General features: G+C 44.5%; 1 protein-coding gene across 1 annotated transcript in view; it reads left to right on the top strand.

Annotated features, from left to right (window-relative positions):
* LOC122544470 (disintegrin and metalloproteinase domain-containing protein 12-like) overlaps positions 1–12,081 on the top strand; it is a 255,817-nt gene that overhangs the window by 96,526 nt on the left and 147,210 nt on the right. The gene's annotated exons all lie outside the window — the stretch shown is intronic.

Raw genomic sequence — 12,081 nt, 5'->3', positions numbered from 1 at the left:
ACAGACAGTTCTGTCGTGCGATCCCTGGACCTGCTTTATAAAGGGCTCAGGTTATGAGGTCCAGCTCAGCAGGCCATTGCCTGTTACTAAGGGTACTCACCAGGGGAGATTTGTTGGTGATTCCCCATGAACCTTAAAGACCTTGTCATATTCCGAGATCTTATGTCAGGGATACAAGGAGAGAATATGGAATAACGGAAATCCCGACTTAACAAACCCAACTCAAAAGAGTACAAAATAAAAGCTGGAAATACTGCGGATGCTGTGAGAATCTGTTCTGAGGAAGGGTCACGCAACTCGAAATGTGATCTTTGATTTTTCTCCACAGATGCTTTGAGTATAGGAGGTGGGAAGTCATGTTCAGACTGTACGGGACATTGGTGAGACCTCTTTTGGAATACTGTGTCCAGTTGTGATCGCTCAGTTACAGGAACAAAGTTCAGCTGGAGAGGGTTCAGAAGAGATTTGCTAGAGTGTTGCTGGGGATGGAAGGTTTGAATTATAAAGAAAAGCTGAATATGCTGGGACTTTCTCATGGAGCAGAGGAGCTTGAGAGGTGACTTTATAGAAGTTCATAAAATAATGAGGGGTATACATAGAGTTAATAGTAGTTATCTTTTCACGAAGATGTGGGATTTCAAGGCTGGGAACACATTTTTAAGGTGAGAGGAAAGAGATTTAAACAAGATATGAGGGGCAAAGTTTGTACTCAGAGGTTGGTTTGTGTATGGAATGAACTTCCTGAGGAGCTGGTGGATGTGGGTACAATTACAATATTTAAAAGTGTCACAAAGCTGGTCCCTTTTTTCCAAAAGTTGTTCCTTTTCTCAAGGATACTGTGTCCTTGATTTTTCCAGTGGGGTCATAAACCCTCCCGGCTCCAAGGTGACTAGTTTGGTGCAGAGATGAAAAAGGATGTTGAGAGGCCTAATGTCTATATGTAAACAGATGAGACTTCAGGCTAAAGTGGTCATGTTTTAGAAGTGATGTGTATAATGAAAGGGGAGTGGTCAGCTCTCTAGCTGAGTAGGCGAAAGTGGGTACTGTAGATGCTGGAGATTAGAGTCAAGATTAGAGTGGTGCTGGAAAAATGCAGCAGGTCAGGCAGCATCTGAGGAGCAGGAAAATCAATGTTTCAGGCAAAAGCCCTTCATCAGGAATCCTTATGTAATTTTGTGAATACATTTTTGTCTATTTTAAAACCTGGTAGTCAACCTCACTAACTTACTCCAGGTAAGTTTCACTGTACACTTACCGAAACAAATTGCAAAGTTATGGTCTGGGCTGCTTGCTTAAGAATGTTTTTGAGTGGTCTGGCCTCGTCATTTGGATAAGTACATGAGTAGGAAAGGTTAGGAGGGATACAGGCCAGGAGTAGGCAGGTGGGACCAGTTTAGTTTGGGATTATGGTCAGCATGGGCTTGGGTTGGATTGAAGGGGCTGCTTCTGTGCTGGATGACGATGATGTCAGACATGCTGAAGTTTTCCATAAATTCCTATTTTTGTGTCAAACGTGTACAAGATGTTCTTATTTTCATCCTATATGTGATGATGACTGATAGAAGGGCTTGGTCTCGCCACTACTGGAATTAAAACATTGATAGCCAGAGAGCTGTCAGGGAGATACACACGCAGGGGGCTGAAAGAACACAGCAACCCAGGCAGTATCCGGAGGTGGAGAAGTCAACGTTTTGGGTGTAATACTTCTTCAGGGGTTAGCTGGGGGTCAGGGAAGCTGCAGGTAAAGGGAATGGAGGGGAGTTATGGGGGAGGCTTTTGGGTGGGAGAGGGCAGGGGAGGTGAGGTAGGGGTAGGTCAACACTAGTCAAGGGTACGACCTGGTTGGTGGATGGGAAGAATGAATCCAGTTGGGAGCTGAGAGGAAGGGCTGATCAGAGGAATGGAAGGGAGGGGAAGGAGCTGGAAACAGAGGAGGTGGATGGGAAGGGAGGATATTTCAAACTGGAGAACTCAATGTTTAGTCCTCCAGGCTGTAAGGTGCTCAGGTGGATGGTGAGGTGTTGTTCCTCTAATTTGTGCTCTGGTTCACTGTGGCAATGGAGGAGGCAAAGGATGGTTATGTTGGAAAGGGAGGGGGAAGAGTACTTTAAATTGGACGGAAGGGGGGATCCAAGATGGTGGTGATCTGGGAGGATCGTATTGCAGAGCTCAGCATTGCAGCACAAGTAGGATGAATTTCTAACCCGCTCAACCTGGACCATCACGATATCCTGGGATTCTAGAAAGGTCAATGAGTCTGAGAAAACTGTGAAAAACTGACTTACCTGCGTTTTTGCCATCCAGAGATGCTGAAGAAGGGAGGAGAAGTGTCTGAGGCTGGACCCAAGGCCTTGCCTGCAGGATCATTGGACTCAATTACTTACCAGGCTCTGGTGAACAAGCTTGCGAAATCTCGTGAGATGTTGGGTCAGCAGATAGAGGAGAAGCTGGCCCCGATCTCTATCATGCTGCAGAAGCATGAACAGCAGCTTGGAGACCTGGAAGAGCAGACGGGTGAGGTTGAACGCAGAGTCACAGGGGTGGAAGTTGATGCCAGTTCCTCCAGGGATAGGATCTAAGCCCTGGAGAAGCAGGACTGTAGTTTGCATGACCAAGTGGATGATCTTGAGAACAGGGGCAGGAGAAAGAATACTCCAATCGTTGGTCTGCCTGAGGGTAAGGAAGGAGAGCGGCCTGCAGAATTTATTGAGGACTGGATGCCAAAATTCTTTAACTTGGAGGCTGGCATGAGAGGCTTGAAGATCGAGGGGCCTCACCGGGTCATGGCATGGAGATCAGGTCTGGGTCAACATCTTCGTCCTCTCCTGGTGCAGTTTCATCACTACAGAGATAAGGAGAGAATCGTGGAAGCTTCCAGAATCAAGGGGAAGGATCCAAAGGCCCTAATTTATGAGGGCGCTAAGGTCATATTCTTCCAGGACTTCTCAGCGGCGGTGATCCAGAAAAGAATATCCTGTGACGGTGTCAAGAGAAGACTGAGAGAGCTTGGGATCCAGTACTCTCTGAGGTATCGGGTGGTGCTCCGGTAAAACACCTTTAATGGATCTATACCTCTCTCTCTATGACACATCGGAGAAGGCAATAGACTTTGTGGACAAATTAACCTCATCTGAACAATTTAATATGTACAAATAGTCTTTGTTTTTTTAAAAGAAAACAGAGGAAGTCCAGTTGGAGCTTTCTTTTCCTTTTTTCTTCTATGGGGTAATAACTTGTTTAAATTATGTTTGGTGGTGGTTGAGATATGTACTTTCAATTTCTAAGTTAAGTTATACCAAAGGATGGAGGGGGCAGTATTTACCCTTTTTTCTTTAAGAAATGTTCTTTATTCCATGGTGTATTTCCTTTCTTTTCTGCTTGTGTTTGTGGTGCGGTTTGAGCTAGGAGGAGGGAAAATGGTTGGGATGGCGAGGTGCACTTATTAAGATGAACATTCTCACCCGTTTGTTATACCATATACGGATGCTCCCCCTGATTTTCAATAAGCAAACATTCAGGAGGCTGAATGGCTGGTTCAGCTCCTTTATTTGGCATCGTAAGCAGCCCCTCATTAAATTAGTTAAATTGCAACTGCCTCACAGACTGGGGGGGAGTGGACCTTCCGGACATTAAAAGCTACCAATTAAGTTTGCTCTTATCCTGTGTGAGTGATTGGGCCTGTGGGGACCCTCTCTCAATATGGTTAGATATCGAAGCCTCCCAGGAAACGTGCCCCCTTTCCAGTTTGCTGTTTCTAGACAACATGAGGACAGTCAGGGAATATTGCCATAACCCAATAGTTATCCATACTGTTAAAACATGGAGGGCAATTTGACAGAGGGAAGACAATACTGGCAAAACATCTTCTCTTACACCTATAGTGGGCATGTTGGGTTTTCAACCAGGGATGATAGATCCAAAAAGATCACTCCCTCCATGACTTCCTCGTCAGGTCCACACCCCCCACCAACCCAACCTCCACTCCGGCACCTTCTCCTGCAACCGCAAGAAATGCAAAACTTGCGCCCATACCTCCCCCCTTACTTCCCTCCAAGGCCCCAATGGATCCTTCCATATCCACCACAAATTCACCTGCACCTCCACACACATCATTTACTGCATCCGCTGCACCCGATGTGGCCTCCTCTATATTGGGGAGACAGGCCGCCTACTTGCAGAACGTTTCAGAGAACACCTCTGGGACACCCGGACCAACCAACCCAACCACCCCGTGGTTCAACACTTCAACTCCCCTTCCCACTCCACCAAGGACATGCAGGTCCTTGGACTTGTCCATCGCCAGACCATAGCAACACGACAGCTGGAGGAAGAGCGCCTCATCTTCCGCCTAGGAACCCTCCAACCACAATGGATGAACTCAGATTTCTCCAGTTTCCTCACTTCCCCTCCCCCCACCTTGTCTCAGTCCCAACCCACGGACTCGGCACCACCTTCCTAACCTGCAATCTTCTTCCTGATCTCTCCGCCCCCACCCCCACTCCGGCTTATCACCCTCACCTTGACCTCCTTCCACCTATCGCATTTCCAACGCCCCTCCCCCAAGTCCCTCCTCCCGACCTTTTATCTTAGCCTGCTTGGCACACTTTCCTCATTCCTGAAGAAGTGCTCATGCCCAAAACGTCGATTCTCCTGCTCCTTGGATGCTGCCTGACCTGCTGCGCTTTTCCAGCAACACATTTTCAGCTCTGATCTCCAGCATCTGCAGTCCTCACTTTCTCCTCCATGTTAGATTCAGGATTCAAGTGTTGGGCAGCTCGGGGTGTGTCTTGCATGGGTGATTTATTTGAGGGAGACACAATGATGTCCTTTGATCAGTTAGCATGGAAATACGAGCTATCTAAAAGAGAACTCTTCTGTTTATTTTTTCAAGTTAAGAATTTTATTCAAAAAAACCTACACTTTTGATTGATCCCAACAAATCCGATATAGAGAGGAGGGTGTTCATGCTGAAAGTACACTTTCTGTTAGCACTTTATATCATCAGTTTGGGGGGAATGCCCCTCAGCTGAGTTCGATTGGCTCTGCAGGATATGGGAGACAGAGCGAGGCGTTGAAGTTTCTTCAGAGGTGTGGGAAGATATTTGGGAAAATGCAAGAAAGGTATCAATTTGCAATCGGACCCATGCTTTACAGTTGAAGATTCTCCATAGGGTCCACTTGGTTCTGGACTATTTGTCAAAATTTAAACCAGGGGTATCTTCAACATGTCCCAAGTGCAAGGTCTGTACGGACACTCTCACCCATTGTCTCTGGACCTGTGGTAGGCTTCAAACATACTGGAGCACTGTGGCAGGTGGAATGGAGGGGATTTTGGGTGTAAGGGTGCAGAGGGACCCGATCTCTCTTCTTTTGGGCCTGCCCAGTGTGTTCCCTGCAAATGTGCATAAGAAAAAACTTTTCAATATCCTCACTTTTTGTGCAAGAAAGAATATCTTGCTAGGTTGGGTATCTGAAAACTCCCGGGACTGTTGGGTTGGCGGAAGATTGTTTTGGAATATATTCCCTTGGATTTTCTCACAAGTATAGTACACCACAAAACTGAGAATTTTTATAAGACATAACAGCCCTTTTTGGAATACCTGGGCTCAGATTTATCTGCCACACTAACAAGGGCTTTTATATAGCCGTAACGATTGGGTTTTACAAGTCCAATATCCAAGGAAGAGGAACTGTGAATGTATGACTGTCTTGTTTGGCTGAGTTGAGTTATTATTATTTATTAGTTTGTTGTTGGTTATTATTTATTCAGTTAAATAGTTAGTTGGGTTTTTATATTATATATTTTTCTATATATTATGGGGGTACATGGGGGTAAAGGGTTTCTTTTACTTTTTCTCTCGTGTTCTTTTTTTGTACTGTTTTGAAATGTATTGTTTTGTATTTGTTGTAATATTAAAAAAATTATTTTTTCAATGAAAATATATCTTAAAAAAAAAGATAGTGACTGGGAGGTCCGGTCAGCTCCTGCAGGCCCGGCTGTGATGCTTGGTGAAACGGGTCCTAAGTTTATGTTTTATCTCCCTGATGTAGAGAAGACCACATTGGGAGCACTGCATTCAGTAAACTAAATTGCAGGAGATGCAGGTGAACCTCTGTCTCACCTGGATGCACTATTTGAGGCCATGGATGGAGGAGGGGGTGGGGGGGGGGGGGGGTGGTGTGCCAACAAATTTTGCATCTTTTACGCTTGCAGGGAAAGGTACCTTGGGTTTTGGGAAGGCTGGTGGGGAGAGTCATGTGAACCAGGAACGGGCACAATGAAAAGGTCACCCCAGTGCACTTGGACAAAGAACAAAGAACAAAGAAACTTTACAGCCCAGAAACAGGCCCTTTGGCCCTCCAAGCCTGAGCTGATCAAAGTCCACTGTCCAAACTTGTCGCCCAATTCCTAAGCATCTGTATCCCTCTGCTCCTCACCTACTCATGCATCTATCCAGCCACATCTTGAGTGAATCTACAGTGCCTGCCTCTACCACCTCTGCTGGCAACATGTAACAGGCACCTACCACTCTCTGTGAAAAATACTTGCTGCATATATACCCCTTAAACTTTTCACCTCTTAACTTGAACGCGTAACCTCTCATTATTGAATCTTTCCCCCTGGGAGAAAGCTTATCTCTATCTACCCTGTCTATACCCTTCATGATTTTGTAAACCTCAATCAGGTCCCCCCTCAATCTCCTTTTTTCTAATGAACACAATCCTAACCTACTCAACCTCTCTTCATAGCTAGAACCTCCATACCAGGCAACATCCTCATAAACCTTCTCTGCACCCTCTCCAAAGCGTCCACATCCTTTTGGTAATGGGGCAGCCAGAACTGTACACAATATTCTAAATGCGGCCTAACCAATGTCTTGTACAATTTTAACATGACCTGCCAGCACTTATACTCAATACCCCGTCCAATGAAGGCAAGCATACTATATGCCTTCTTGACCACTCTATCCACCTGTGCAGCAACCTTCAGGGTACAATGGACCTGAACTCCCAGATCTCTCTGCTCATCAACTTTTCCCAAGGCTCTTCTGTTTACTGTATAATTTCCCAAGGCTCTAGAATTAGACTTCCCAAAATGCATCACCTCACATTTGTCTGGATTGAACTCCATCTGCCACTTCTCTGCCCAACTCGCCAGTCTATCTATATCCTCCTGTATTCTCTGACATTCCCTTATGTTTTCTGCTACTCTACCAATTTTTGTGTCATCTGCAAACTTGCTGATCATACCAACAGCTCCCTCTTCCAGATCATTTATGTATATTACAAACAACAGTGGCCCCAGCACTAATCCCTGTGGAACACCACTGGTCACCTTCCTCCATTTCAAGAAACTTCCTTCAACCACTACTCTCTGTCTCCTGTTGTTCACCCAGTTCTTTATCCACCGAGCTAGAACACCCTGCACACCATGTGACTTCACTTTCTCCATTAGTTTACAGTGGGGAACCTTATCAAATGCCCACTGGATGAGAAACCCAGGAAACCAGCTAATGTTTTGGGAACCCTTGTCTTAATCCTGCCACTGTAGATAGAGGAATTTGAGGTCAACAAAATCTGGAATTAAAATTCTAATGTAGGCCATGAAACAATTGTTGGGAAGGAATCCTGATCCGGTCTGGCATACACGTGACTCCAGACCCACAACAATGTGGTTTGCTTCTAACATGCCTCTGAAATCACTCAGTTTATTTTGTGACAAAGTCTCAAAAAAGGACTGAAACCAGACAGATCATCTGTCTTCGACCTACACTCTGGAAGTGACAACATCAACCATAGCCCTGTCGACACTGAAAAGTAGTCCTTATTAACATCTGTGGGCTGTACCAACATTGGAAGAGCCGACATTCTTGATGAAGGGCTTTTGCCCAAAACGTCAACTCTCCTGCTCCTTGGATGCTGCCTGACCTACTGTGCTTTTCCAGCACCACACATCACAGATCACACATAACTTCAACTTTTGTATCATCCTGTCATGAGGGACCTTATCAAAGGCTTTGCTAAAGTCCATTTGACAACGTCAAGCACTCTGCCCTCATCAATAATCTTTGTCATTTCTTCAAAGAACTCAATCAGGTTGGTGAGGAATGAGCTCCCCCACACAAAACCATCCTCTCTCTCGCTAATAACTCCATAATTTTCCAAAATGAGTAAATTCTGTCGCTTAGAATCTTCTTCAATAATTTCCCTACCACTGACCTAAGACTCATCAGGCAATAACTTCCTGGACTGTCTCTATTGTCTTTCTGAGACAAAGGAAGAGCATTGGCTATTTTCCATTTCTCTGGGACCTCTTCTGTGACTAATGAGGATACAATCATTTCATATGGGCAATATCTTCACCTGCTTCCCTTAGTATTCTCGGATAGATCAGTTCCTGTGATCTGGGTTCTGGGGACACAGGATAGTTAGCCAGGCCAAATTAGACTCCCTATCACTGGATTCACTACACAGTAAATCAGAACAATTAATGGCTGTCAAAATTATTCAGTTCCTCACTAGACTTTACAAATAACCACAACAAAAACAAATTACTGGACAAGTTCAGCAAATCTGGCAGTATATTTTGCGAGAAAGCATAGTTAACATTTTTTTTACCCACCCCAACACCTTCATCCTTTCATGACACAAGTTGCTTTTGGCCTACAGCCTATCCAATCTCTCCTACTCTTAGTTCTCATTATCACTTTGTCAGTTTCTCTTCTTTCCTGACTTATGATCATCAATCCCTCCCTAGCCTTTCACCTTTCTCTCTATCTCTCTCTCTCTGCGATCCATCTCCACCTATCTGCTCATCTCCCCTTCCCTCTACTCCCCTCCCTTCCTACCACCCAGCGCTCAGCATAAATACCACTGTGTGATAGCTGCTGCAATTTCTGATGAACACAACTACATCTGTCCTCGAGTAAGGGAGCCAAAACTATACTCAGTATTCAAGGTGTGATCTCTCTAATACTTGTTTACTTTTATATTTTATTCATTTTGCATTGAATGCCAAAACTCCATGTGCCTTCCTTATTACCTGCAGCACCTGCATATTTGCATAATTCATGCACAAGCACACCCAGATCCCGCTGTACCGAAGCACTCTGAAGTTTTGTTCCCTTTAGATAATAAGTTGCTTTCATATTCCTCCATCCAAAATGAATAACCTCACATTTATCCTCCTCAAAGGTCACACAACATCAAGTTATAGTCTGACAGGTTTACTTGAAATCATAAGCTGTCGCAGCATTGCCCCTTTGTGAGGGACGTCACCTGATGAAGGGCAGTGCTCTGAAAGCTTGTGGCTTCAAATAAACCTGTCAGAATATAACTTGATGTTATGTGATGTTTGACCTTTGCAAGTTTTCCCTCATGGTGATGATTGTTCTAAGTTCCTCATTTTCTATAACTTCTGTTCACCTGTCACTAAAGTAGTATACACGTAGGGGGCATGGACTGAGAATTAGGGCCAGAATGTTCAGGAGAGATATAAGAAAGCACGTCTACACCCAAAAGGTGGTAGATGTTTGGAAATTTCCCTCACAAATGGCAGTGGATGCTGGTTCAGTTGTTAATTTGAAATTGGAGATGAATACATTGTTGTTAAACCATGGTATTAAAGGATATTGTCCAAAGACAGTTATGTGGAATGAGGCCACAGATCAGCCATAATCTCACTGGATGGTAGATTGGGCTCAGGGGGCTGAATGACATACTCCTGTTACTGCTGGATTGGTGTCAGGGACCCCCTTGAAAACTGAGGCAAAACATTGTTTTAGGGATTCTGTTATTTCAGAGTTCGCCATTATTAACTGACCAGCCTCATCCTCCAAGTGAGCAACATTCACTTCAGCTACTTTCTTCCTTTTGCACTTTTGCTGTCCATTTTTATATATTGTTCTGGCTTGCTTTCATAATTTGCATTTGCTGTTTTTATTACTTTTGTGTCCCTTTTTAAAGTTACTGGGAAGAGAGAATTTAAAAATTTACAGATGATACAAAACTTGAAAAACTATAACTGGTGAGAATGATTGTGATGGAACTGCAAAAGAATATTGACAAGCTGGTGGAGTTGTTGGATGCATAGAACATAGAACATAGAACATAGAAGAATACAGCGCAGTACAGGCCCTTTGGCCCTCGATGTTGCGCCGATCCAAGCCCACCTAACCTATACTAACCCACTATCCTCCATATACCTATCCAATGCCTGCTTAAATGCCCATAAAGAGGGAGAGTCTACCACTGCTACTGGCAGGGCATTCGTGGCAGATAAGGCTCAATATATAGCAACATGAAGTGTCAGAAGTTTCAAAATGAAATAAGAGACACAATTCTAAAAGGGGGTGCAGGTGCAGAGGGACTTGGGGTATATATGTGCATAGAGCACTGAAAGTGGCAGGACAGGTGGGGAAAGCAGTAAATAAAACACAGATTTTTTCACTTGTTGGCAAGGGCTTTCCTGGTTGGTCCTGCATTTATTACCTGTCACTGGATGTCCTTGAGAAGGAGTGGGGAGGACTCTTCTTAAAACAGACTTAGGTTGAGAAGTGCCAAGTAATATTTGAGCCACATAAATGTCAGGCAGTGACCATTACCAATAAGAGACAATAACCACTGTCCCTTTACATTCAAAGGTGTTCCCATCACTAAATTGCTCACTATCAAAATCCTGGGGTTGACCATTGATAAACCAAGTGGCAACAAGACCAGGTCAGAGGCTAGGAATACTACAGTGAGTAGCTCATCTCCTGACTCCCGAAAGCCTATCCACCATCTGCAAGACACAAGTCAGGAGTGTGATGGAATAGCAACCACTTGCCTAGATGGGTGCAGCTCCAACAACACTCAAAAAGCTTGACAACATGCAGGACAAAACTACCCACTTGAGTGGTACCGTATCCACAAGCATCCACTCTCTCCACAACTGACACTTACTGTCAACAGAAATTAGCCAAACATCCTTCGACAGCACCTGGCAAATCTACAACCGCTGCCGCACAGAAGACATGTTCCCTCTAATAGTTTATGTTACTGCGTGGGCTTCTGAGTTCTGTTCATAACAGTAACTTCAGGAGAAGGAAATCGAGGTGTCCACCTGTTGTTTAGAACATAGAACAGTACAGCACATAAATGCCCTTCCGCCCCATGAGCATTTATCTTCATCTCAGATCTAAACTCGTACACACATCTCAATTTACTGTTGTCCATGTGCTTGTCCAGCAGTCACTTCAATGTCCCTAATGTCTCTGACTCTACTACCACTGCTGGTAGTGATATAAACCCACCATTCTCTGTGTAAAGCACCTATCTCTGACATCTCCCCTACACCTTCCTCCAATTACCTTAAAATTATGACCCCTTGTGACAGCCATTTCTGCCCTGGGGAAATGTCTCCAGCTATCTACTCTATCTACTCCTCTCATTACACTGTACACCTCTATCAAGTCACCTCTCTTCTTTCTTCTCGAGTGTGAAAAGCCTGAACTCACTCAACCTCTCTTCATTATACAAGCCCTCCAATCCAGGCAGCATCCTGGTAAATCTCCTCTGCACCCTCTCTAAAGCATCTACATCCTTCCTATAATGAGGCAACCAGAACTGGATACAATATTCCAAGTGTGGTCTAACCAGGATTTTGTAGAACTGCAGCAAAACCTCGCAGCTCCTAAACACAATCACCTTGCTTACCACAGATGTTGGTCTGTAATTCCCACAGCTTCTCGTGAATCTACTCAACTCTTTCTTAAATGTTGAAAAATTCTGTTTTCAATACCTTATAAGGTGTAGAGTTCCTCTTGCTGAGATATTTGTATCATCAATAGTCACAGGTGAGGTGCCAGAAGACTGGAGGTTGGCTAACGTTGTGCCACTGTTTAAGAACGATGGTAAGGACAAGCCAGAGAACTATAGACAGTGAGCCTGACCTCGGTGGTGGGCAAGTTGTAAGAGGGAATCGTGGGGGACAGGATGTACATGTATTTGGATTAGTGGTGCTGGAAGAGCACAGCAGTTCAGGCAGCATCCAAGGAGCAGCGAAATCGACAGTTCGGGCAAAAGCCCTTCATCAGGAAT

The sequence above is a fragment of the Chiloscyllium plagiosum genome, unplaced genomic scaffold, assembly GCF_037043375.1.
Source record: "Chiloscyllium plagiosum isolate Xiang-an unplaced genomic scaffold, Cpla_swu_hap1 HiC_scaffold_1, whole genome shotgun sequence".
Taxonomy (NCBI): Eukaryota; Metazoa; Chordata; class Chondrichthyes; order Orectolobiformes; family Hemiscylliidae; genus Chiloscyllium; species Chiloscyllium plagiosum.
The sequence above is the reverse complement of the archived record's forward strand: the minus strand, read 5'-3'. Positions and strand labels throughout refer to the sequence as shown.